Source organism: Salvelinus alpinus, chromosome 32, assembly GCF_045679555.1.
Source record: "Salvelinus alpinus chromosome 32, SLU_Salpinus.1, whole genome shotgun sequence".
Taxonomy (NCBI): Eukaryota; Metazoa; Chordata; class Actinopteri; order Salmoniformes; family Salmonidae; genus Salvelinus; species Salvelinus alpinus.
This window is the reverse complement of record NC_092117.1, coordinates 17699593-17725379: the sequence shown is the minus strand read 5'-3', so window position 1 is coordinate 17725379 and position 25787 is coordinate 17699593. Positions and strand designations below refer to the sequence as shown.

The 25787-nt window shown below is 39.9% G+C and overlaps 1 protein-coding gene and 1 long non-coding RNA gene across 3 annotated transcripts in view; one reads left to right on the top strand and one right to left on the bottom strand.

Moving 5' to 3' along the window:
- The window catches only part of LOC139562344 (protocadherin-15-like), a 289491-nt gene extending 276470 nt beyond the window's left edge, over window positions 1–13021 (bottom strand). The window contains exon 1 of the mRNA XM_071380009.1: window positions 12729–13021. The gene's annotated coding sequence lies outside the window, so the exon portion shown is untranslated. The remainder of the gene's footprint in view (window positions 1–12728) is intronic.
- A 10828-nt stretch (window positions 13022–23849) lies between these two features.
- LOC139562282 (uncharacterized) lies at window positions 23850–24630 on the top strand. Of its 2 annotated transcripts, none has more exons than XR_011672336.1 (2): window positions 23850–24413; window positions 24602–24630. It is a non-coding gene; the product is annotated as an uncharacterized lncRNA (long non-coding RNA). The 2 variants fall into 2 exon arrangements; XR_011672337.1 differs by having other exon boundaries at window positions 24540–24630.
- The last annotated feature ends 1157 nt before the right edge of the window (window positions 24631–25787 follow it).

Here is a 25787-nt window from a genome sequence, read left to right as displayed (position 1 = left end):
GCTTGCCTCGAAGTGACCATAGAAGTGATTTAGCTCATCTGGTAGGCTCGTGTCACTGGGCAGCTCGCGGCTGTGCTTCCCTTTGTAGTCTGTAATAGTTTGCAAGCCCTGCCACATCTGACGATCGTCGGAGCCGGTGTAGTATGATTCAATCTTAGCCCCTGTATTGACGCTTTGCCTGTTTGATGGTTCGTCGCAGGGCATAGCAGGATTTCTTGTAAGCTTCCGGGTTAGAGTCCCGCACCTTGAAATCGGCAGCTCTACCCTTTAGCTCAGTGCGAATGTTGCCTATAATCCATGGCTTCTGGTTGGGGTATGTACGTACAGTCACTGTGGGGATGACGTCCTCGATGCACTTATTGATAAAGCCAGTGACTGATGTGTTGTATTCCTCTATGTCATCGGAAGAATCCCGGAACATGTTCCAGTCTGTGATAGCAAAACAGTCCTGTAGTTTAGCATCTGCTTCATCTGACCACTTTTTTATAGACCGAGTCACTGGTGCTTCCTGCTTTCATTTTTGCTTGTAAGCAGGAATCAGGAGGATAGACTTGTGGTCGGATTTACCAAATGGAGGACGAGGGAGAGCTTTGTACGCGTCTCTGTGTGTGGAGTACAGGTGATCTAGAATTGTTTTCCCTCTGGTTGCACATTTAACATGTTGATAGAGATTTGGTAGAACTGATTTAAGTTTCCCTGCATTAAAGTCTCCGGCCACTAGGAGCGCCGCCTCTGGGTGAGTGGTTTCCTGTTTGCATATTTCCTTATACAGCTGACTGAGTGCGGTCTTAGTGCCAGCATCTGTTTGTGGTGGTACATAAACAGCCACGAAAAGTATAGCTGAGAACTCTCTAGGCAAGTAGTGCGGCCTGCAATTTATCACAATATACTCTACTTTAGGCGAGCAAAATCTAGAGACTTCCTTAGATTTCGTGCACCAGCTGTTGTTTACAAATATGCACAGACCGCCCCTGCCCCCCCTCGTCTTACCGGAGTGTGCTGTTCTATCCTGCCGGTGCAGCGTGTATCCCGCTAGCTGAATATCCATGTCGTCATTCAGCCACGATTCCGTGAAACATAAGATATTACAGTTTTTGGTGTCCTGTTGGTAGGATATTCGTGATGGTACCTCGTCTAATTTATTGTCCAATGATTGCACGTTGGCGAGTAATATTGACGGTAGCGGCAGCTTTCCCAGTTGCCTTCGCCGGCTCCAAGACTAATAAAGGTTTATACTAAAGGTTTATACTACGTCTATCGACATGTCTTATCAGTTGTCGCAGTGACATCATAAACATTCTTTAAATTAAAATTGTAACACCAATAAACCAATCCATTAAAAAAATGATTTAGTATGTGTCAATCTAGCAAACCAGCCAACTAAAAGCAACTTTCTAAACAATGTTTTGGTTCATGTCTAGCTTTAAATTAAGTTAGCTGGCTAGCCAGTTCAAATAATGACCATATCATAGCTGACAGCGTCTTAACTTAAGCTATTCTGTATGCATTATTACAGGAAAATATGTATGCATTATTACAGGAAAATAAACTCACAACAAGATCATTATTTACAAGTTAATGGCAAGCTAATTACAGAAAATAGCTTGCAGTTGTGCGTGTGACGAAATAAAAGCAGGGCATACTACCGGATCATTTTTTAACTAGGACACTGTCTCATTGGCCTAACGTTATATCCTAATTTGACTTTGGTACAGGTCATGTTGTTCTTCACATTACCGTCTCTGGTAAACATACTATATTAAATAAAAACAAAGTTGATTTGTCACATGCATAGGATATAGTAAAACGGTAGAGTGAATTGGTTACTTGCATAGTGGAGTCTTTTGTTTAGACATGTAGCTAGCTAGCTCGCTAAACAATGACACATAATCCCAACTCCTAACATTACTACCATACATGAATCTGCAGGTAGCTAAAGCTAACCAACCAGTTTCAATGTTGGCTAGCTAGCTAATATTAGGCTATAACTAGCAATGCAAATGGATTTCTGAGATACAAATGACATTACTACACAGATCATACACATAACGTTAGCTAGCGAGCTAGCCAGTTAACGTCAGCTAGCTAGTTAACAGTACACTTTAACTGGCAATGAAAACGACTTTCTGACAAAATTAGAAACGTATAATATCGGAAAATGTTGCTAGCTAGACTCTCTTACCCATATACATGGATGAACGCTTCTCCTTCTCTGTCACGGATGCCATGGTTGCCCTTAGTTTGAAGATGTAACCCGGAGACAGGTGTTTTATACAAATAGCTTTCTTTGTGTTATCTTTAAAACTTCCTCCGCATATTTGCAATCAAACGGCAGAGTTTTTTCCATCTCCTTAGTTATTTTGCTCTGCTTCCACTTGGCATTCCACTGATTTAAAAACTCAGTCCACCAGAAAGTGGAGGGCATTAGCAAGACTTTTGCAGTTCTTTGTGATATCTTTCAAAAAAGCAGCGTTAGAATTATTACCGACAAATACTGAGCCTCTCATGCTATAGACAGAAGCATGCTACATGGCTACCAGTCCGAACTTATCTCTCGGCATATCCAGCCCAACCATTATCTCAGCCAAACATAGCTAGCGGGAAGGTTCCTGACTTTTTCGTGGCTAAAACAACTAGACTCGTAATTTAACAATTGTATTCATATTAACAGATGGGGTCCACGTTTGTTATTAAGGCACATGAAAGTTCACATGTTCCGGATGGCATTTCTGCCAGAAAAACACATTTTGGTGAAAAAATATATGTTTCCCTTCAAATACCTCTCCTTTGAAGTATTGACGTGTGACATACGCCTAGTCACATATAAAGGCTGTTGTCATTCTTCACGGTGATGGCTATTAATCATCAAATGCAATGTGAAATAGATGGGTAAAAATGCTGTAGTAAAGACATATCATTAACATTTTAGCTGCTCATAACCACCACAGGAGAAGCAAGTCAATACACAACCTTGCTAGCTAACTCAAATGCTTGCTAGGTATAATGTATGATAACTCAAAGAAATAGGATATTTTTTGCTGCTAGCCTGCTCCTGGCTGAGCCACACACAATCAGACTCTTTAACAATGCCCCCAGTTCTACCAGAGCTTCTATAGCATGACCAACATTCAACATAACTTCTACCTTACAAAACAGTTATGTATAGTCAGCATAGATAACCATCTCACTGAAGAGCTGAATGGTTTGGTCACATACAAAATAAATTACATCTGCAAGAATGCATACCAGACCTGACATTGACAGTGAAAGAGAACAAGTTATTGCACAATATACGCCTTTAAGAGCTTTTTTCATTCCAATCCATTTTAAATCATATTGCCACCATTCAATCTCAGCTAAAAACAGCCAACCTTAAACACATCTAGTATTCAAGTCAACCACTTCTCTTCTCTAAAAAAGTTATTGAAGTAACAGCCGAAGTCTGTTTGAATGAAGCATCAGTGTTCACTTACCTCTTACACTTTCTGAGAGCATTTCAGTGGGTAGAATGGATCTGCTAATGGTAACAACCAAAGAGGGGTCCAGCCATTTGTGATAAAAAAGGGAGCAATTTGCTACTCCCAACCTGGGAGTTACATTCCAATTAGAACTATGTCATAGTAATCCCTAAAAACCTCAGTCCAAGCACATAAAAATCATCAGTTGGAAGCAAGAACTTTAATATGCATCTTTGACCCCCATCCCATTATCTTCACATATCCCATTGTCTGAGGATGGCTGGAACCCCTTAAGCACGGACAATGTGATGATTCTTTGAACTATAGAACGTCTCTTTATGCAGGCCACTGAACTACTCCACAGTGTGTGTGTGTGTGTGTGTGTGTGTGTGTGTGTGTGTGTGTGTGTGTGTGTGTGTGTGTGTGTGTGTGTGTGTGTGTGTGTGTGTGTGTGTGTGTGTGTGTGTGTGTGTGTGTGTGTGTGTGTGTGTGTGTGTGTGTGTGTGTGACAACACAAAGGCAGCATGATCTTTGGATCAGCTAGCTCAACTATTAATTTCGCAAAAAATATTGTGACAATACCAAATGGACAGCCCAAGGCTTGCTCACTTACAGATACAAAAGGGATATTGAGGGAAGTAAGACCTGCAATCACTTAGAGGTGGATTCACTCCGTATCGCCAAAGCATTGCGGAAGATACATGTTAAGAGAGAGAGAGAGCAAGAAAATGCTTAATGAAGTCCTCATGATTTACCCACAATCAGCCCTGCCCTGATATGAACCCTCCCCTGCTGTCAGTAATAACCTTTGATCTTGTGCCACTGTCCCTGTGCCATGCCTCTGTTCCTACTTCAGGCCACTCCAGGTGTCAGAGTAGTACCAGACGGTCTAATGTCCCTCAGCATCTAATTATGGGCTGATTTGATAAGGGTGCTCAACCTGAACCAGCCCTCTTGATAAACGTGGCATGTACGCATAGGAGGTTATATCTTAATACAGCCCTGCATCTCACACAATGTCTGGGGAAATTGAAAAACAGGGGGGGGTTAGAACAAGTCTTTCTAGCGATCCTGGCTCGTCTCCGTCTCCACATCCAGACAGAGTGAAATCATTTCAGGTATTGCGACCACGGGTGTCATCAACTACTGGTGGAATGGCTCCCTTACATTTAGCAAAATGTCACTTTGGACTGTGCATAAGGCCATCCATCACCTTCTGTGTGTTACTAACAGTAAGAGGTTACTGTATATGTGACCTCACAAGGTCATATCCTGCATGTACTGTAATCTTTTGACCTCCTTATAATAGCTTCTGTCACCACATGGTTATTGTCATCCTACCATATTTTTGGCAGTGCTCAATGACCCTGACTGAAATCCCACTGGGACTATGCAAATGTTCAACACAACATCGTGGGATATGGTCTTTGTTATGTCAGCACTCAACAAAATAACTGAACAACACCCAAATGTGTCCATTGCCACGACATTCAAACAGCCACATTTAAACTGGCAATACCTCAAAAGGTTCGCTTTAGGGAAATATTTCTAGAAAATAAGAAAAACCCACACGAGGTAAAACATAAATGCTTAATTTCAATTAATAACACTGTAATATGTCTCAGACTTGTCATCGTTTAGTAATGTCTCATGCAGTGTTGCACCAGATGAGAGGGAACCATTAGTTAGTCATGGGAGTGTTCCAACCTTGTTTCATTTGTGTTTTATAACATAAACACACAAACATACACACATACACGCACACCTTCCTTGCATGAGCCCAGGGTAATAATGAAGAGGCGATGAGTCACAAGTGCAAACTACTACTACTACTACTACTACTACTACTACTACTACTACTACTACTACTACTACAACAATCAGAACACACAATGCTGCGAGTTATAAAATTGTCTCCAATATCTATTTGGCTCGCATAGCATTTTGATGAAAAGAAAGACAAGTCCCAGTTGCACAATATGTAGAGCGAGGCCATCTTGAATACTGGTGTTTTCAGGTATTTTTTGGCCTACCCATCATTCCCTATGCTATTCTCTACTGTACATTCATAAATCTAAAGAAGTACTTCATTATATCAGAATGGACAATGTATAGCCTCTGGTTCTGAATAGTTATCAGAGCATTATAACCTCTTTGGTTCACCTTATTAATACTGTATCTTAAGATGCCTTGAGCCTCCTCTTCTCTTACTGACAATAAAGATTGTAAGTAATGTAAGGAAGTCCTCATGTCATGTACTGAAGACCTGGCATCATTCGTCTAGCTCCTTTGGTGCAGTCCAGAACTCTCAAACTGTGCAATGCGTACAAGGAGGAGAATGTAAGGGAATGATTTTGTCTTAGGCTATACACATTCTGTGTGTGCTGCGTTGCAGATTTAATTGAATTCCATCGCTTCATTATGAACTCAATGCCACATGTCTTCTGACTTGCATTGAGATGTCTTGAGGGAGATTATACATCACTCAACTATTGACAAAACCTCCTTGTCAATAGTTATTAAGGGATAGTCTTAACAAGAGAAGAGGTTTAGAAAACCAGGGATTACACAAGGCAATGTAACCTCAGGCAGAATATAACTCATTTAACTCAGATACTAAACACATCCTGCTGATGTAGTCCTATACTGTGGCTTGGATGCATAGAGCATGGCAAAGGCTAGTCATATATATCTAGGACGCCATTGCATTCATTGCATGGCGTCCTAGATCGCTAGAATGCGAAGCCTGGAACATATACACCAAACTCCAGCTGTGGTAATCCGCGCATAAGACAAGTCACAGTGTGTCCTACCACTGTCTACCATAGTCGGAGTTATGTGCCTGTGTGGAGAAAAGGTCAGAAGGTTTCTTCACATTATACAATCCAGATAGACAGACAAAGAGTAATGAATTATAGGATTGCCTTCAATAACATTCAGGCCTAAACCTTAGGACTTTTCACCAAATATGTTCCCGGGCTCCGCATCCTAGCAATCTAGGACGCCATTGCGTTCACTGTACGGTGCCCTATGTCGGGCTAACCAAGGCTGACCACTCCTGCTCTCTGGGACAAGTCACCTCATTTAAAGTTTAATGGAGACACGAATCACTCATCTCTTTTCCTGAGATGAGAACCCCTCTTGGAATATATGACCACGCATGCAGGCCTACACACAAACAACTTCGAAAGCATTGACCTACAATGTACAGTGGGGCAAAAAAGTACTTAGTCAGCCACCAATTGTGCAAGTTCTCCCACTTAAAAAGATGAGAGAGGCCTGTAATTTTCACCTAAGTGTATGTAAACCTCCGACTTCAAGTGTATATACTATATTCTATACTATCTATTGCATCTTAGCCTATGCGCTCTGTCATTGCTCATCCATATATTTATATATTCTTATTCAATTCCTTTGATTAGAATTGTGTGTATTAGGTATTTGTTGTGAAATTGTTTGGTATTACTTGTTAGATATTGCTGCACTGTCAGAACTAGAAGCACAAGCATTTTGCTACACTCACAATAACATCTGCTAACTATGTGTATGTGACCAATAAATTTGATTTGATTTGTGGGCCTTTCCAAATCAAGTCCAATCAATTGAATTTACCACAGGTGGACGCCAATCAAGTTGTAGAAACAGCCTAAGGATAATCTATGGAAACAGGATTCATCTGAGTTCAATTTCGAGTCTCATAACAAAGGATCTGTGCATACATTTAAAAAAATCTGTGTTCACTTTGTCATTATGGGGTATTGTGTGTAGATGGATGAGGACAAAAAATAATTTAATCAATTTTAGAATAAGGCTGTAACGTAACAAATTCTGGAAAAAAGCCAAGGGGTCTGAATACTTTCCGAATGCACTGTACATTTCTACTGACTCTACACACACCAGTGGTGACCTGTCATTCAGGGAAGGTGGGGCAGAGGCTGTTTTTAGCACTGCCTGTTTAGCTAAATATATATATATATATATATTTAAATACAGTACCAGTCAAAAGTTTGGACACACCTACTCATTTCAGGGTTTTTCTTCATTTTTACTATTTTCTACATTGTAGAATAATAGTGAAGACAACAAAACTATGAAATAACACATATGAAAATAACACACTATGAAATAACACATATGTAGTTACCCAAAAAGTTTTAAACAAACCAAAATATATTTTATATTTGAGATTCTTCAAAGTAGCCTTTGCCTTGATGACAGCTTTGCACATGCTTGGCATTCTCTCAACAAGCTTCAATTAACAGGTGTGCCTTGTTAAAAGTTAATTTGTAGAATTGTTTTCCTTCTTAATGCGTTTGTGTTGTGACAAGGTAGGGGTGGTACACAGAGGATAGCCCTATTTGGTAAAAGAACACCTCCATATTATGGCAAGAACAGCTCAAATAAGCAAAGTGAATTGACAGTCCATCATTACTTTCAGAATCGGTGTCCCGTCCACGGGAGTCTTGAGCTAACGTAGGCTAATGCGATTAGCATGAGGTTGTAAGTAACATGAACATTTCCCAGGACATACTGTAGACATATCTGATTTTGTCAGAAAGCTTAAATTCTTGTTCATCTAACTGCACTGTCCAATTTACAGCAACCATTAAAGTGAAAGAATACCATGCTATTGTTTGAGGAGAGTCCACAGTTTTGAACATGAAAAGTTATTAATAAACCAATGAGGCACATTTGGGCAGTCTTGATACAACATTTTTTTACAGAAATGCAATGGTTCATTGGATCAGTCTAAAACTTTGCACATACACTGCTGCCATCTAGTGGCCAAAATCAAATATGAACTGGGCTGGAATATTACAATATGGCCTTTCTCTTGCATTTCAAAGCTGATGGTACAAAGAAATTATTTAAAAAACTGTTGTTTTTTCTTTGTATAATTTTTTACCAGATCTAATATGCTATATTCTCCTACATTCCTTTCACATTTCCACAAACTTCAAAGTGTTTCCTTTCAAGTGGTATTAAGAATATACATATCCTTGCTTCAGGGCCTGAGCTACAGGCAGTTAGATTTGGGTATGTCATTTTAGGTGAAAAAAAAGAAGGAAAAAAAGGGCAGATGACATGAAGGTCAGTCATCCAGAAAATGTCAAGAACTTTCAAAGTTTCTTCAAGTGCAGTTACAAAAACAATCAAGCGCTATGATGAAACTGGCTCTCATGAGGACCGCCACAGGAAAGGAAGACCCAGAGTTACCTCTGCTGCAGAGAATACGTTCATCAGAGTTACCAGCCTCAGAAGTTGCAGCCCAAATAAATGCTTCACAGAATTCAAGTAACAGACACATCTCAACATCAACTATTCAGAGGAGACTGCATGAATCAGGCCTTCATGGTCTAATTGCTGCAAAGAAACCACTACTAAAGGACACCAATAAGAAGAAGAGACTTGCTTTGGCCAAGAAACATGAGGAATGGACAATAGACCGGTGGAAATTGAGTCCAAATTTGAGTTTTTGGTTACACCCGCCGTGTCTTTGTGAGACGCGTAGTAGATCAACGGATGATCTCTGCATGTGTGGTTCCCACCATGAAGCACGGAGGAGGAGGTGTGATGGTGTGGGGGCCTTTGCTGGTGACACTGTCTGTGATTTATTTAGAATTCAAGACACACGTAACCAGCATGGCTACCCATGGCATTCTACATCTACCGTATATGCCATCCCATCTGGTTTGGACTTAGTGGGACTATCATTTGTTTTTCAACAGGACAATAACACAGTACATATCCAGGCTTTGTAAGGGATTTTTGACCAAGGAGAGTGATGGAGTGCTGCATCAGATCCTCCACAATCACCGGACCTCGACCCAATTGAGATGGTTTGGGTTGAGTTGGACAGCAGAGTGATGGAAAAGCAGCCAACAATAGCTCAGCATATATGTGGGAACTCCTTCAAGACTGTTGGAAAAGCATTCCAGGTGAAGCTGGTTGAGAGAATGCCAAGAGCATGCAAAGTTGTCATCAAGGCAAAGGGTGGCAACTTTGAAGAATATAAAATATATTTGATTTGTTTAACACTTTTTTGGTTAGTACATGATTCCATGTGTGTTATTTTATAGTTTTGATGTCTTCACTACAATGTAGAAAATAATAAAAATAAAGAAAAAGCCTGGAATTAGTAGGTGTGTCCAAACTTTTGACTTTTATCTAAAGTTTTATCTAATGTATTATTATCTATTTTTTTAAATGTGCATGTTATTTTGCCACTTATACGTGACACATATCAGTTTGCAAACAATTAAACTTCTTTGGGATCACTGTCCCTTCCACGGTTGTAAGTAACAGGACATAGACATATCTGATATTGGCAGAAAGCTTAAATTATTGTTAATCTAACTGCGCTGTCCAATTTACAGTAGCTATTACAGTGAAAGAATACCATGCTAGTTAGTCAGAAATCGCAAATTCAACAATGAGTGGTTTGGAAGGAGTCAGTGGCTAACTGCAAGCGTTGCAAATTAACCACTATTTTGCTTCCCCTGCCTGCTATTCGGTGGAGAGGGTGTGTGGTCCAAGTCTGGGTTTAAGGGTCTCTTTCCAAGCTTAAAATGATTAACATTCACACGCAACACGATGGGACAGAAAAGGTTGAATACATTGGCCATGCTGTCAATCCATCATGACTTCTGCAGCGTTAAAAACAACTGGAAACCGACAACTGGGAACTCTGAAAATAATGAGCTGCGACAAGGAAAATATGTTTTTTAACGGTCATCCAACTCGGAACTCCAAGTTAGGAACTCTGACTTCCTCTAGTGCTCCGACCTGAAGATCACTGACGTCATGATTCAATCTTGTTAATTTTCGAGTTCCTAATTGTCTTGAAAGCACCGTAAATTCAGAGAATGCCAGTCTAAGTTACATGACTAAATTTACCCACAAGAAGGACTGCCGCACCACCTTCCTGTTCAAGTGAGCACAGCACAATGGTGAGTCCAAAAATATATTGTATGCTGCTACATAAATGATGTACTATGCCAGGGAGATATGTATACTGTAGCAGAGAGAGTAATACTAAGTGTATGTTGTGTAGTAAGCTGTTAGTAGCCCATGTGCCTCGCCCTAATAATTTGGTCACATTCCCCCTGTAACGTCCTGATCAGAGTTATTATGTGTTTTGCTTGTTTAGTGTTGGTCAGGACGTGAGCTGGGTGGGAATTCTATGTTGTGTATCTAGTTTGTCTGTTTCTGTGTCCAGCCTAATATGGTTCTCAATCAGAGGCAGCTGGTAATCGTTGTCCCTGATTGAGAATCATATATAGGAGGCTTGTTTTGTGTTGGGATTTTGTGGGTGATTGTTTCCTGTCTCTGTGTTTGTGTTCTGCACCAGATAGGACTGTCTCGGCTTTCACGTTTGTTATTTTGTTATTTGTTAATGTTCACCGTTTATTGTCAAATTAAACATGTTGAACACTAACCGCGCTGCATTTTGGTCCTCTCCTTCAACTATGGAAGAAAACCGTTACACCCCCTCATAATTTAGCCTGCTGTTTGACTTGGTGGTGCACATCTAGCCTATAGCCTGTTTTAGAAAAATGTAATTGTCGAATATTTTAAGAGCTTCCATTGTCTGCTCATATGCCCCCTTTATTTATCATATGGTTCTAACTTGGTGTACAGGGAGAATACTACAATGCCCATGCTCTGAATTATGTCACTGTACATTTAAAAAGTGCTGAACAAATAGTTATATAGACTACGTCGTCTTAGCTTGCTCATTAATGTCTTAATCGAAATTACGGATGACCTCTTATCTGCTCATCGCTCCCTTATGCCATAGTTTGTACATCTCAATTGTCAGTAAAAAACACATTTGTTTAAGCAGGTCAGCCATATCAGCTATGTTTTTTAAAAAGGCACTAAATGAGGCTGAATGAACTCTTTCGCTGCCAGACAAGGCTCCGCTGATAGCCAGGTGTAGCGGTGGTAAAGATAGCTCTTCGGTTGGGACAGCTTTATGTAGGCCCTAACAGTTTGTGGGCACCGTTTGTCACCGTTATAGTGCAATTAATATATTGTTAAGTGTTGTGTTGTGACTTTGCTGGCATGCATAAAACTTTGCTGGCTTGCCCCACCAAGATTTAAATGCTAAAATCGCCACTGACACACATGCACACCCACTCACAAACAAGTTTCTGGTACTGTTTATCTTAAATCATGTTGCCTAGTAACGTTACCCCATACATATCTACCTCCATCACTCCAGTATCCCTGCACATTGTAAATATGGCATTGGAACTAACCCTGTATATTGTATGCTTACTTACTTACTTATTGATTTCTTCATATGTCTTCTTAATTCTCGTGTTTTTTTTCTTCTACTATTACATTGTTATTGATTATTGCATTGTTGGGTTTTGAGTTTGCAAATAAGGCATTTCACTGTACTTGTGCATGTGACATTTAAACTGAAACGTTAAACCTGATCTATGCACATGGCTCCATGCACATCAGAGTGACACAGTTGTATCCAATTTTCGATAGAAATAAACAGTATCTAAATATTTATCAGGAAAAAAAGACGAATGGAAGGTAGCTGTCAGGAATTGGGCTGTAGAAGGTGTTTGGGCTGTTCAAACCTTGAGGTAAATCCACAGGCGAGAGAGAACGAGAAAGCGAGAGAGAGAGAAAGAGAGAGACCTGACCCATGCGCGTGAAGGCGCTATATAGCGCCATGACTCCGTGGAGAAATGTGTGATTTTTGGATGCTTCTCCGCATAAAACAAAAGCGCTGATCATTCGACTCGGGGGGACATGACGTCCTTAAAGCGACTGCTTATCGTGAAACAACTCTTTGTTTCGCCTGCAGCTACAGTGTACAGTAAAACATTAATAGTATATCACCCTTGCGTAATCCAATGTGAACGCTGATGCACTCAGTGTGATTTAAAACTTCACTTTCAAGAGATTAACGGAACGGTAGTCTACCCGGGTAGAGTGGTTTAATCATGGTGACGCAATGTCAATGATGAAATATAGTGCTAATAATTATTAACACGTTAAAATTGTATATTACTGGCATCCCCCTATACTGAATTGATTATACACCGCATTTAGTCGTTTTATTTGAAAGGACTAGACTAGATCATAGATCCACACACAACAAACACAATAGTTTATATAATCCTATATATTACAAAGGCGGCAGGCTACAAACATTCCAATACATTTCAACAACCTCTACACACGATTCCCTTACTGAAGTCCAAATATTACGACGGTCATATCAAACGTAAAATAATGTCTTACCATGTTGTCTCCAAAAGCACCCAAATCCTATTCCGATTGTCACAGACGCCAACTGACACTAGAACACATCCTCACACAAGCACATCAGCCCTCGACCGCCCCCTGTCTCTCGCCTACACTTGAAAGGGAAACTCGGTGGCCAGAAATAACAACTATTGTACGAGTTAGTATATTTCTGTTGGCAAGCACGAATATCAAGCATCGAAACTCTGCTGCGCACAGCACATAGCCTACATAAACCAACTACTCGTTGAAATTCAGACGCTCTCTCTCTCTCTCGGCCTGAGCAAATGCTCATGACGTTAAGCAGTAATCGTATTACGCGGGGCAGTAAAGGTGAAGTCGGGTAAATCTGTATTTTTCCCCTGTCCACGTCGGCAGACAAAGCAGCTCTACCTGGCCAACTCCTACTACACAGAGTGGTAGGGAGGGACAGTAAAGACACACAGGACCATGCTAGTCTACACCTTTAGTTTCTATAGGGTTTTGTACACTTGGATTAAGAATGAGAGAAATTACCTTTGACAAGGTTATGTCACATACTCTATTTTCACCAAGTCTATTTTATAAATGATGAACACATTAAAATATTAATCCAATCAATAGGCTATAGCACAAGTGAAAATAATTGTGTCCCAACTGAAAATGCTTTCAGTGAAAATAAGTGAATGGTCATCAGTATCTCCACAGTAGGCAGAAGTGTTATCTCTCAATCAAGATTACCCTCAGCTAAGGGTAGCAGCAGTGTGAAGGTCATCTAAAGCCATTTACAATCAGTTGGCAATCATTTTAGCCTTTACTGTACTCTGTCTGAATGGACTGGATGATGTTAGTGCTGAAACAATATTAACACTATAAACATCTAATGATGATTCACCTAGCAGTCACCTTGCAACAATCATTGGTCTTTACCCCTATTGCTCTCAGCTCCAGTGGTGGAAAAAGTACCCAATTGTCATACTTGAGTAAAAGTAAAGATAGACTTTTACTCAAGTATTAAGGTAAGTATTTGCTTTTACATTTAAATATGTATCAAAAGTAAATGTAATTGCTAAAATATACTTAATTATCAAATGTAAAAGTATAAATCGTTTTAAATTCCTTATATTAAGCAAACCAGACGTACCATTTTGTAGTTGTATTTGTTTATTTACGGATAGCCAGGGGCACACTCCAACACTCAGACACCATTTACAAACGAAGCATGTGTTTAGTGAGTCCACCAGATAAGAGGCAGTAGGGATGACCAGGGATGTTCTCTTGATACGAGTGTGAATTGGACCATTTTCCTGTCCTGCTAAGCATTCAAAATGTAATGAATAGTTTTGGGTGTCAAGGAAAATGTATGGAGTGAAAAGTACATTATTTTCATTAGGAATGGCGTGAAGAAAAAGTTGTCAAAAATATAAATAGTAAGGTAAAGTACAGATTAGAGGTCGACCGATTATGATTTTTCAACGCCGATTCCGATTATTGGAGGACCAAAAAAAGCCGATACCGATTAATCGGCTGTAACGGCGTTCCTCCTCCTCTTCATCCGAAGAGGAGGAGCAGGGATTGAACCAAGGTGCAGCGCGTTGAAATGACATACTGAAGTTTATTTAACAAGAACAAAACGAACTATACTTGGAATGATACAAAATAACAAAAACGAATGTAGACAGACTAGAACGACGAACTTACATGAAACATGAAGAACGAACGAACAAGTACTTCCTACAAAACAAAAACGACGAACGAACGAAACAGTCCCGTATGGTGAAAACATATACACAGACACAGGAGACAACCACCCACAAACAAACAGTGTGAAACAGCCAACCTATATATGGTTCTCAATCAGAGGAAAACGTCAAACACCTGTCTCTGATTGAGAACCATATAAGGCTAATTTCAAGTGACCTAAACAAGAAACACAAAACATATAATGCCCACTCCAACTCACGCCCTGACCAACTAAACACATACAAAAAATAACATAAAACAGGTCAGGAACGTGACATCGGCCGATTTTTTAAAATGTATTTGTAATAATGACAATTACAACAATACCGAATGAACAATTATTTTAACTTAATATAATACATCAATAAAATCAATTTAGCCTCAAATAAATAATGAAACTTGTTCAATTTGGTTTAAATAATGCAAAAACAAAGTGTTGGAGAAGAAAGTAAAAGTGCAATATGTGCCATTTAAGAAAGCTAACGTTTAAGTTCCTTGCTCAGAACATGAGAACATATGAAAGCTGGTGGTTCCTTTTAACATGAGTCTTCAATATTCCCAGGTAAGAAGTTTTAGGTTGTAGTTATTATAGGAATTATAGGACTATTTCTCTCTATACAATTTGTATTTCATATACCTTTGACTATTGGATGTTCTTATTGGAACTTTAGTATTGCCAGTGTAACAGTATAGCTTCCGTCCCTCTCCTCGCCGCTACCTGGGCTCGAACCAGGAACACATCGACAACAGCCACCCTCGAAGCAGCGTTACCCATGCAGAGCAAGGGGAACAACTACTACTCCAAGTCTCAGAGCGAGTGACGTTTGAAACGCTATTAGCGCGCACCCCGCTAACTAGCTAGCCATTTCACATCGGTTACACCAGCCTAATCTCGGGAGTTGATAGGCTTGAAGTCATAAACAGTGCAATGCTTGAAGCATTGCGAAGAACTGCTGGCAAAACGCACGAAAGTGCTGTTTGAATGAATGCTTACAAGCCTGCTGGTGCCTACCATCGCTCAGTCAGACTGCTCTATCAAATCATAGACTTAATTATAACATAATAACACACAGAAATACGAGCCTTAGGTCATTAATATGGTCGAATCCGGAAACTATCATCTTGAAAACAAAACGTTTATTCTTTCAGTGAAATACGGAACTGTTCCTTATTTTATCTAACGGGGGGCATCCATAAGTCTAAATATTCCTGTTACATTGCACAACCTTCAATGTTATGTCTTAATTGCGTAAAATTCAGGCAAATTAGTTCGCAACGAGCCAGGCGGCCCAAACTGTTGCATATACCCTGACTCTGCGTGCAATGAACGCAAGAGAAGTGACACAATTTCACCTGGTTAATATTGCCTGCTAACCTGGATTTATTTTAGCTAAATATGCAGGTTTAAAAATATATACTTCTGTGTATTGATTTTAAGAAAGGCATTGATGTTTAGGGTTAGGTACAGTCGTGCAACGATTGTGCTTTTTTCGCAAATGCGCTTTTGTTAAAATCATCCCCCGCTTGGCGAAGTTGGCTGTCTTTGTTAGGAAGAAATAGTCTTCACACAGTTCGCAACGAGCCAGGCGGCCCAAACTGCTGCATATACCCTGACTCTGTTGCAAGAGAAGTGACACATTTTCCCTAGTTAAAATAAATTCATGTTAGCAGGCAATATTAACTAAATATGCAGGATTAAAAATATATATCTGTGCATTGATTTTAAGAAAGGCATTGATGTTTATGGTTAGGTACACGTTGGAGCAACGACAGTCCTTTTTCGCGAATGCGCACCGCATCGATTATATGCAACGCAGGACACGCTAGATAAACTAGTAATATCATCAACCATGTGTAGTTAACTAGTGATTATGATTGATTGATTGTTTTTTATAAGATAAGTTTAATGCTAGCTAGAAACTTACCTTGGCTTCTTACTGCATTCGCATAACAGGCAGGCTCCTCGTGGAGTGCAATGTAAAGCAGGTGGTTAGAGCGTTGGACTAGTTAACCGTAAGGTTGCAAGATTGAATCCCCGAGCTGACAAGGTAAAAATCTGTCGTTCTGCCCCTGAACAAGGCAGTTAACCCACCGTTCCTAGGCCGTCATTGAAAATAAGAATGTGTTCTTAACTGACTTGCCTAGTTAAATAAAGGTGTAAAAAAATATATATTAAAAAAATCGGCCAAATCGGTGTCCAAAAATACCGATTTCCGATTGTTATGAAAACTTGAAATCGGCCCTAATTAGTCCGATTAGTCGGTCGACCTCTAGTACAGATACCCCCCAAAAAGACTTAAGTAGTACTTTCAAGTATTTTTACTTAAGTACTTTATACTACTGCTCAGCTCACAACAAAACTCCTCTCATCAATACACCTTGCTATAATTAGAATAGGCATCACTATTGACAAAGTCTTGACATGCCATGTTGAGGGGAACATTAAAGAAGTTTGACTCTTCATGCAAACAAAGACACTTTTCCATTCAGACTGGTGGAAAGTGTTGCATTTTCTATTCAAGAGGCGTCAAGGACAGCCAAAATCCAGGGCTCAATAAAAATCGTATGTGCTTATCAAATGCGCTTATCAAATGTTCTCACTTTCCATTCGGATTAAACTAAAATTAAATGAATGAACAGAGAAGACATGAGCGCATTCAGGAACTGACAGAATAAAAATATGTTTTTCAGCCAATTCAGTATATTTCTATGAAGAAAATAAAAACCGGGAAGGGAAATACAGTGCATTCGGGAAAGTATTCAGACCATTTGACTTTTTCCGCACTCTATTACATTACAGTCTTATTCTAAAATTGATTAAATTGCTTTTTTCTCTCATCAATCTACACACAATACCCCATAATGACAAACCAAAAACAGGTTTGTAGAATTTTTTTACAAACAAACTGAAATATCTGATATATCACATTTACATAAGTATTCAGTCCCTTTACTCAGTACTTTGTTGAAGCACCTTTGGCAGCGATTACAGCCTCAAGTCTTCTTGGGTATGACGCTACAAGCTTGGCACACCTGTATTTTGGGAGTTTCTCCGAATCTTCTCTGCAGATCCTCTCAAGCTCTGTCAGTTTGGATGAGGAGCGTCGCTGCACAGCTATTTTCAGGTCTTTCCAGAGATCGGGTTCAAGTCCGGGCTCTGGCTGGGCCACTCAAGGACATTCAGAGACGTGTCCTGAAGCCACTCCTGCGTTGTCTTGGCTGTGTGCTTAGGGTCGTTGTCCTGTTGGAAGGTGATCCTTCGCCCCAGTTGGAGGTCCTGAGAACTCTGGAGCAGGTTTTCATCAGGATCTCTCTGTACTTCGCTCCGTTTATCTTTCCCTTGATCCTTATTAGTCTCCCAGTCCTTGCCACTGAAAAACATCCCCACTGCATGATGCTGCCACCTCCATGCTTCACCGTAGGGATGGTGCCAGGTTTCTTCCAGATGTGACGCTTGGCATTCAGGCCAAAGAGTTCAATCTTGGTTTCATCAGACCAGAGAATCTTGTTCCTTCGACCTCATGGTTTGGTTTTTTCTCTGACATGCATTGTCAACTGTGGGACCTTAAATAGACAGGTGTGTGCTTTTCCAAATCATGTCCAATCAATTGAATTTACCTCAGGTGGACTTCAATCAAATTGTTGAAACATCTCAAGGATGATCAATGTAAACAGGATGCATCTGAGCTCAATTTCGAGTGTCATAGCAAAGGGTCTGAATACTTATGTAAATACGTTTTTTCTGTTTTTTATTTTTAATACATTTGCAAAATTGTCTAAAAACCTGTTTTCATTTTGTCATTATGGGGTATTGTGTGTAAATTGTTGATCGAAATTTTTTATTTAAATAAGGCTGTAATTTAACAAAATGTGTAAAAAGTCTGAATACTTTCAGAACACACTGTATACTGTAACTCTTGACTATAAACACCTCTGGCGAAGGTACCCTCCTGCCTACACAAAGTCAAATTAGACAGCAAATTTATGCCGCAAAAATGCAGATCTGTGGATGAAAGAAAGCAGGAACACCTAAGAAATCTAGACCCACTAGCCAACAGCCATTCAGATGTACATTTGTACCTGTACCTTCCCAATCGTTGTCCCATTGAATTAGCATATAGTCGACCCAGATCTGGAGTCAAGTGAAGATGCCTAGGGGCATAAATCTTTCAATCAGCTTAAATAATATTTCTGTGAGAGAAGAGCTGTCAAAGCTCGGTCCTGCATTGGAGGCAATGTACTGTAGAAAGAAGTTTCCTTTTGTTCAATGACACTTTGTGAAGTAAATGAAAACAATAATGACATTTACATTTTAGTCATTTAGCAGACGCTCTTATCCAGAGCATCTTACTGGAGTAATTAGGGTTAAGTGCCTTGCTCAAGGGCACATCGACAGATTTTTCTGCTAGTTGGCTGGGGGATTCAAATCTAATTTGAGAAAACTGGACACTAATAAAACCCTTGTGTTAACAATATGCTGCCCAAAGGAGCTAGTGTAATGTAGTAGCCCAAGCACTGTGGGTCATTAATATATTACTATCTGCTGTTATTTGTCATTATTATAAAGTGTATTGTTCCCCATCATTTCAAACACACAGCTCTTCAGATCAATAGAGAGCTGTTATGTTCTGCGTCATTCTGGTTCATGGGCCAATTCCTTAGAGTTTTCTCCACATCTCATCCTCTTTTCAAAGACTAAAATGACTGTCTTGTCTAAACCTTGTCTAATTAGCATTCATCTGAATTCTTCCTCCACAAGAAGCTAATCCAGGTTAAGATCAAAATCTCAGCTTGGCCCGACTTGTTTTTTATATCAAGCAGGCTTTGTGTAAAAGCTCTCTTATAATCAGGCCTGTCAGGATGTTAATTCTTTCTCTTCTGTTGTCTTCCTCTCTTGTGCTGAGAGAAAGCAGGGCAGAGTTCAGGCAGAAGTGAACACACTTCTCCCTGAAATTATTAAAGGGCAACTCCGCCACTTTTCAACCTCATTTTCATTATCTCCAGCATAATGCCAGTGTCAACATTTCTATGTTTAAAAATATATATATAAAGTAAAAAAGTTATTCCCGATGACTTTTACAAAAGTTAAAACATTTTTAAAAAACACTTTGAGATTCGCGGTGAAGCGGCTAGCAAGAAAATACCCTGCCTTGGGCTAGAAAATAAAAATCATTTTTTAACGTTTAATCCTACCCAGTGATGACAGAAGCATTTTTTAGGAAGTTTCTTCTTATCTTTTTAACCACAGATCATATTAACACACTGTTTTCACATATGTAGACACTGGATAGGTGCTGGAGATGATGACTATGAGGTTGAAAAGTGCCGTAATTGCCTTTAAGAAAGGCGCTGTTCTGGGGGGAGAGTATTAAAGTCTCCTCGTACTCCTATTAAGGAGGATTCACTGAACCCAAAGCAAATATATAAGTTGTGTGTGTTCATGTCAGTGTGTGTATGAGAGAGAGAGAGCGAGAGAGACCATAAAGATATTCACACCACAATTACGGCACTAAATGCATCAACCACTAGCTACACGAGCATGACCAATAGCGTAAACATGAACACTTAAGTAGATGTAAATGTTTTCAACCTGTAGACCTGCTTGCCACTCTCAGAACACTTTGATTCACTTTGTGGCCTGACACATATGACTGCTGAGCTAAGCGAAGACTCATCCTACACATTTGCCTTGGAAGCTGGAACAGGAACATATAGTAAAAAACCTTTTCACTGGAACTCTTAGCTTGCAACCTCTGGGTGATTCTTAAGCAATGATGAATGTCAGTAACCCTTGTATCCATTCATTTGACTTGGAGCAGTTTTTTTGTTCTTTGGAGGTTGTTGTATATTTCATTAACAGCTGAAGTATTAGGGAACCTCCTCTGTATTCAACTGCTAGTACAATAACAAAGCATGTCAATCATTTGCAGAGAAAATCATTCATATTAGTGATGTTTCATTAATAAAGTGCTGTCAGACATTTCCTTCAAGCTCCACAGAGAGACTGTGCCTAGCAGATGTGAACTTGCAGCAACGACTGTCAGTAATAGGCTAATTATTCTCCATAAATTACTTCCTCTCTCACATCTGTGGAGGCTATGGATCAGCAGCAACGCTTGGCTTTTTTGGGGCTTTTTTAAATTTTTCTATCGCATATCGACGACCCGTAAAATTGCTTCCAGGTCATTAAAAACACGTGAATCTGACTTGGATGATTTTCGCATTTCAGTTTGGATGTTTTCAGACTCAGAAAAATAATGCTGGGGTAATTGGTTGTGTGCCATCTGCAGTTATAATCACACTCCAATCTCTGTGTTTACTGTAGCGGTGTGGAATTCCAGGCAGTATCACAGGAACGAAGGCACATAGGCTCCCGAATGGGATGTTTTAGAGTGCAGATGATGCTCCCTTTCTGATTTGAGAATTAGCCCACTACCCATGCTCCTCTCTGAGCTCTTTGCATCAATCACACAATAAATGATTCACAAGTGTCTTCCAAGGGAGTAGAGGAACCATACTCAGATGAGAGGAAAATTATCATCCCTCCTATGCATACTTGCTACATCCCCTCTGTCATTACTGTAGATGAAAGAGGTTAAAGTGAACACTTCCATCCACAACAACCTCGGCAGCGCAGCAGCCATGAGGCCAAAAGTCTCAAGGAAAAACAGGAATAAGATACTGGCATTACGAAAACATAGAGTTCTTGAATATTGAATATCGTGTTTCCCTTGGGACAAATAAAATGATTCCTCTTGCCTGACGACTCAAACTGAATTCCTCCGCTGCTCTATGTTCGCTACATACTTCAGTCTGAGCTTGCAATTATTAAAATTGTTTGTGGTGACATCAAAATGAGGGGTGTTGTACAAAAAAGTTATTGGCGATTGGATTATCTCGAACCAATAAGAGTATCAAAGCCAATGACGAATTTTCAAAACGTTGCTTTACCCATGTGTGTTCTGGCCCAACCCATCGGTTTCAGAGACCAATCAGACAGTCTAGAACACATGTCACGCTCATTCCATGGAGGGCCGAGTGTCTGCGTGTTTTCGCTCCTCCGTTGACTTGATTGATGAAATATGGTCTCTAATTAGTAAGGAACTCCCCTCACCTAGTTGTCTATGTCTTAATTGAAAGGAAAAACCAAAGACCTGCAGACACTAGACCCTCCACGGAATGAGTTTGACACCCCTGGTCTTGAACGTATTTCCATTCTAGAAAACGTAGGCAAAGGTACTGAGATCCAGACTCCAGAAACTAACGTCCGTGGGCGTGGCATAACGTTTGGCCGGAGCAAGGAGTTTGGGTAGCCAGGAAATGATTCCTCTTGTTGAAGTATCATTTCCCAGGAGATTCCGTGCACTCAGCTCTGAAATCCTCTTCCTGGGAGCTCCCTATGGGTTATCCCCAGAGAACACCACACACACACAAAGAGAGACTGCCATTAAACGTGACAGACTCCAATCCAGGTTCAGAGCTGAACAGTGTTTCCTCTTGTGGATATCTAAATAACAAATAAAAAAGCTGTCCTCTTTCAAATCCAATTGTTTAGGTTGGGGTTGTTATGGGCAGCATCTTGTCTGAAATAATGAATAATGTATTTCCAAAGCACATAGCACAGATTGCTGTGTAACACTGTATAACACAATAGCTGTAGTACAGCTCCTAAGAATAAGGTCAGTACATTAACTGTGCAAGTTGTTGTGTGACAGCATGTTTTGTATCTGCAGTGAAAAAAAGGGGGAAAGGCTCACTTTTCAAGTATTGTGCATACATACATTCTCTAGATGTGGACAACATCTAGACGTAGGCAAGAATGAACACACACACACAGCTAGTCAAAGTGAGAGCGGGAGTGAGAGTGGAGCTGACTGCGGTACTGAAGGTTGTGGCAGCAGTCTCCCAACTGAGCCCTTTTAAAATTACATTTAGTCAAGGAAGTGTGATGTTACATAGAGGGGCTAGGCACTCTCTCTCACAAGGCACTCTCTCTCTCACACACACACACACACACACACACACACACACACACACACACACACACACACACACACACAAATAAATAAATAAAGCTATGCTAAAGGCCTTTGTTTCTCTGGCTTGTACAGGAGCTGATAGTTGAGGTTGATTTCTAGCCTTGTAAAGAGCAGCGCTTAGGGCATTATTCAGTCCAGCTCCTTACTGTGGCTCTGACACCAACCCACACTTACTCCATAGAAACATTGAAATTGGCTCTGTGCAAATGGAAAAACACTGAAGGTAGGCTTACAAACTGTCAGGGGATTCTGATGGTTGGCACAGAAGTGATTGGTGTGTGAGAGAGAGAGAGAGAGAGAGAGAGAGAGAGAGCGAGAGAGAGAATGGCTCTCTTTAGCACCTCAACATTAGTTCCTAGCACAAAGATGGCAGTTTAGAAGTTTCTTAAGAAGCCCTGTCATTGCTAACTTAATCATTGGCATTGACTTGTTAACTCGTTACATAAGGTTTATCAGATCTGATCTAATAAGGTAACATTTATCCTACAACAACAGTTGAAGAATTGCAAATACTATTGCGGAATTTAAAGTCTATGTCTGGTAATTCTTACTAATATTCTAGGACTGCATCCCAGGATTTCAATTCAAATTTATACTCCAATTCAAATTGAGGACATGTGATTCAATGAATAAGGCTCCTAGTTTTGAGGACAAGATACAGTTCTAAGAGTGGTTTGGTTCAATAGAACTAGTTAGACACATGCCAGATTTGGGGAATGGAAAGCTGATTTGTGTATTCAAACCAGAATGTAATAGCACAAATTCAATAGAACATTTTGTTGTTCTACTACCATATTCATTTTTCATGGGAAATAAATCAGTAAAATATAATCCATCAGCTTTGAAAGTGACTGAAGAGATTATGCTCGAGTTGGTACTTTGGGCTTTGGATCATGGAAATTGGGTGTATGTCCAAAAATAAGGAATTAATATAGTCGTGCTTAAAACAGTGAGTGATAACATAGTATGGCTGTCCATTGCCAAGCTTTCATAGCCATTTCTTTTCATTTATCTTCCTGAAATGACATTAATTTACCAAGCACACGTTGTAATGAAAAGCACATTTTCCCCAAATTTATTTTACCACCATGTCCGGGGCCAGCTCGAGGCTTTTGGGGGCCCTAAACCATATTTGGTGGGCCCTAAACCAGATTAGTTTCTTGGCAGTGATACAACTAATTTCCTGCAATGCTACCCATTTTGCAATGGGGTGGTGATAAATTGTGGCATGTTAATGATATCTGAGTGAGAGTGACTAACAAAATCAATAGGGGCCCCCTGGAGGTCAGGACCCTGGGCACGTGCCCTGCATGCCTGGTTAATATTCGGCCATTAAGTTTATATAGGTGCCAATGTAGCAGTGTGATGTTGTTCCCCTAGATTACGCACCAAATTGCACACAAGGACCAATTCAAATAGGCCAGGTCAAGAGGGGATGTTAATAATTTGATAATAATAATAATAATTCAGTGTATTTTTTTATTTAATTACAGCTGCATAGCTAATGTTTTTATTTGGTGTACAAACACTTTTTCATACCAATATTGTACATACAAGTGATTGTAAAAGTTTTGTATATTTTGGTTTGGCCCATCGCGGGTTATCTGTATTCCCATACCACTTTATCGTTCTCTTTTGCCTGACCCTCGGCTAGCAAGGTATGTTGTCCTTGGCTCCGAAACTGTTTAATATAAAACCGTCATAAGGTTATACAATGTACTGTTTTGCAACCATACGTTTGTTATAGTGTGGACAGTAGGAATTTATGTTAACAAGTTTCACATAGCTCACTGACTGGGGTATCTGTTGTAACTTCTGAGTACTTGTGACAGTGGTTGAGTGAGTGTCCATGTGCTCGCGCAGGTGCCGGAGAGCTGTGACTGCACCAAGGGTAACGTGTGTGTTGTCTCTTCGTGTGCAGGTATGTCTTTTATTTTGTCAGAATTATGTTCTGTATAGTTTTACTTGTATATGCTGTTGTGCAGCGAGTGTGTGCACGCAGCACCTGTTAATTCCTTTTGTGCTCTTTTGCCTGACCCTCGGCTAGCAAGGTGCCGGAGAGCTGTGACTGCACCAAGGGTAACGTGTGTGTTGTCTCTTCGTGTGCAGGGCAAATAAAAAGATTTCAACGAGCAGACCATCAGTTGTGGCAGCGTCCTAATTAAAAATACACAACGCAGAATGAACCACGCTACACCTAGACTAATTTACCAATCTAAAAATGGTTAGCTGACTGGTAAACAGTGACTGACATAAGATAAAAACTCTAAACTCTAAACAGTAAATTGAGACCCCGACCGGGGACTGGGTAATAAGTGACCCCTTATCTCGCTTATGCCTGGTGCTGGCCATGACCATGTCCCTTTAAATGTGACAGAAGGGGGAAGGGGGAAAAAATGAATTATAGATCCTAGCTTTGGGGTGATTATGATGACTGTGAGAGGCTGAGTATTTAGAACACATGATGAACAGAACAGAATGCTTGGACCAGATCTTTGACTGGAGCTCCCAGAGGCTACCGCTAACACTGAATGCTCTCACATTGATAACCTAGGGGAACAACTCTTTGACAGCGATCCCAGTTTATTACTCTTACAACTCAGGGCAACCATATCTCTGGAGAGTCTATTAGCACTTCGAAGTTGACTTTCCAAACATGTGGTACTGAAGCATATCCAACTTTCACAATGTAGAGACTAAACTGGAGTGGCTGTAATTGTAGGCCACGTGTAGACTATGAAATAATATTCACAATGGCAAATCCACATGGTACAAAATGGTTTCATGGCTTAATGGCAAAATGGGGTGGTCACTGAAAAATGAAAATGTCAATCTTGTTCTGTCATTGGCTTCTACACAGTCGTTGTGGGAACATTTTGTGAGCAAACATACAGAGTACAGTACATAGAGTAAGGTCCAAAATTATTGGCACCCTTGACAAAGATGAGCAAAAAATACTGTATAAAATAATACAAACAATGAGCTATATTTTATGCCTCAACAACTTTTATGATTTTTTATTTTATTACGAAGACATATGGAATTGGTTTAGGATGGTCATACTATAGATCATTTAGCAGATTGATTTGAATTTTAGGATCCGTTTAGGTATACATAAAAATATATATATATATATATATATTTGATAAAATATTCATTTTGGCCTTTACTACTAAAGAAATGCATTGAACTAGTTTTTCAACCACTCCACAAATTTCTTGTCAACAAACTATAGTTTTGGCAAGTCGGTTAGGACATCATCTTTGTGCATGACACAAGTAAATTTTCCAAAAAT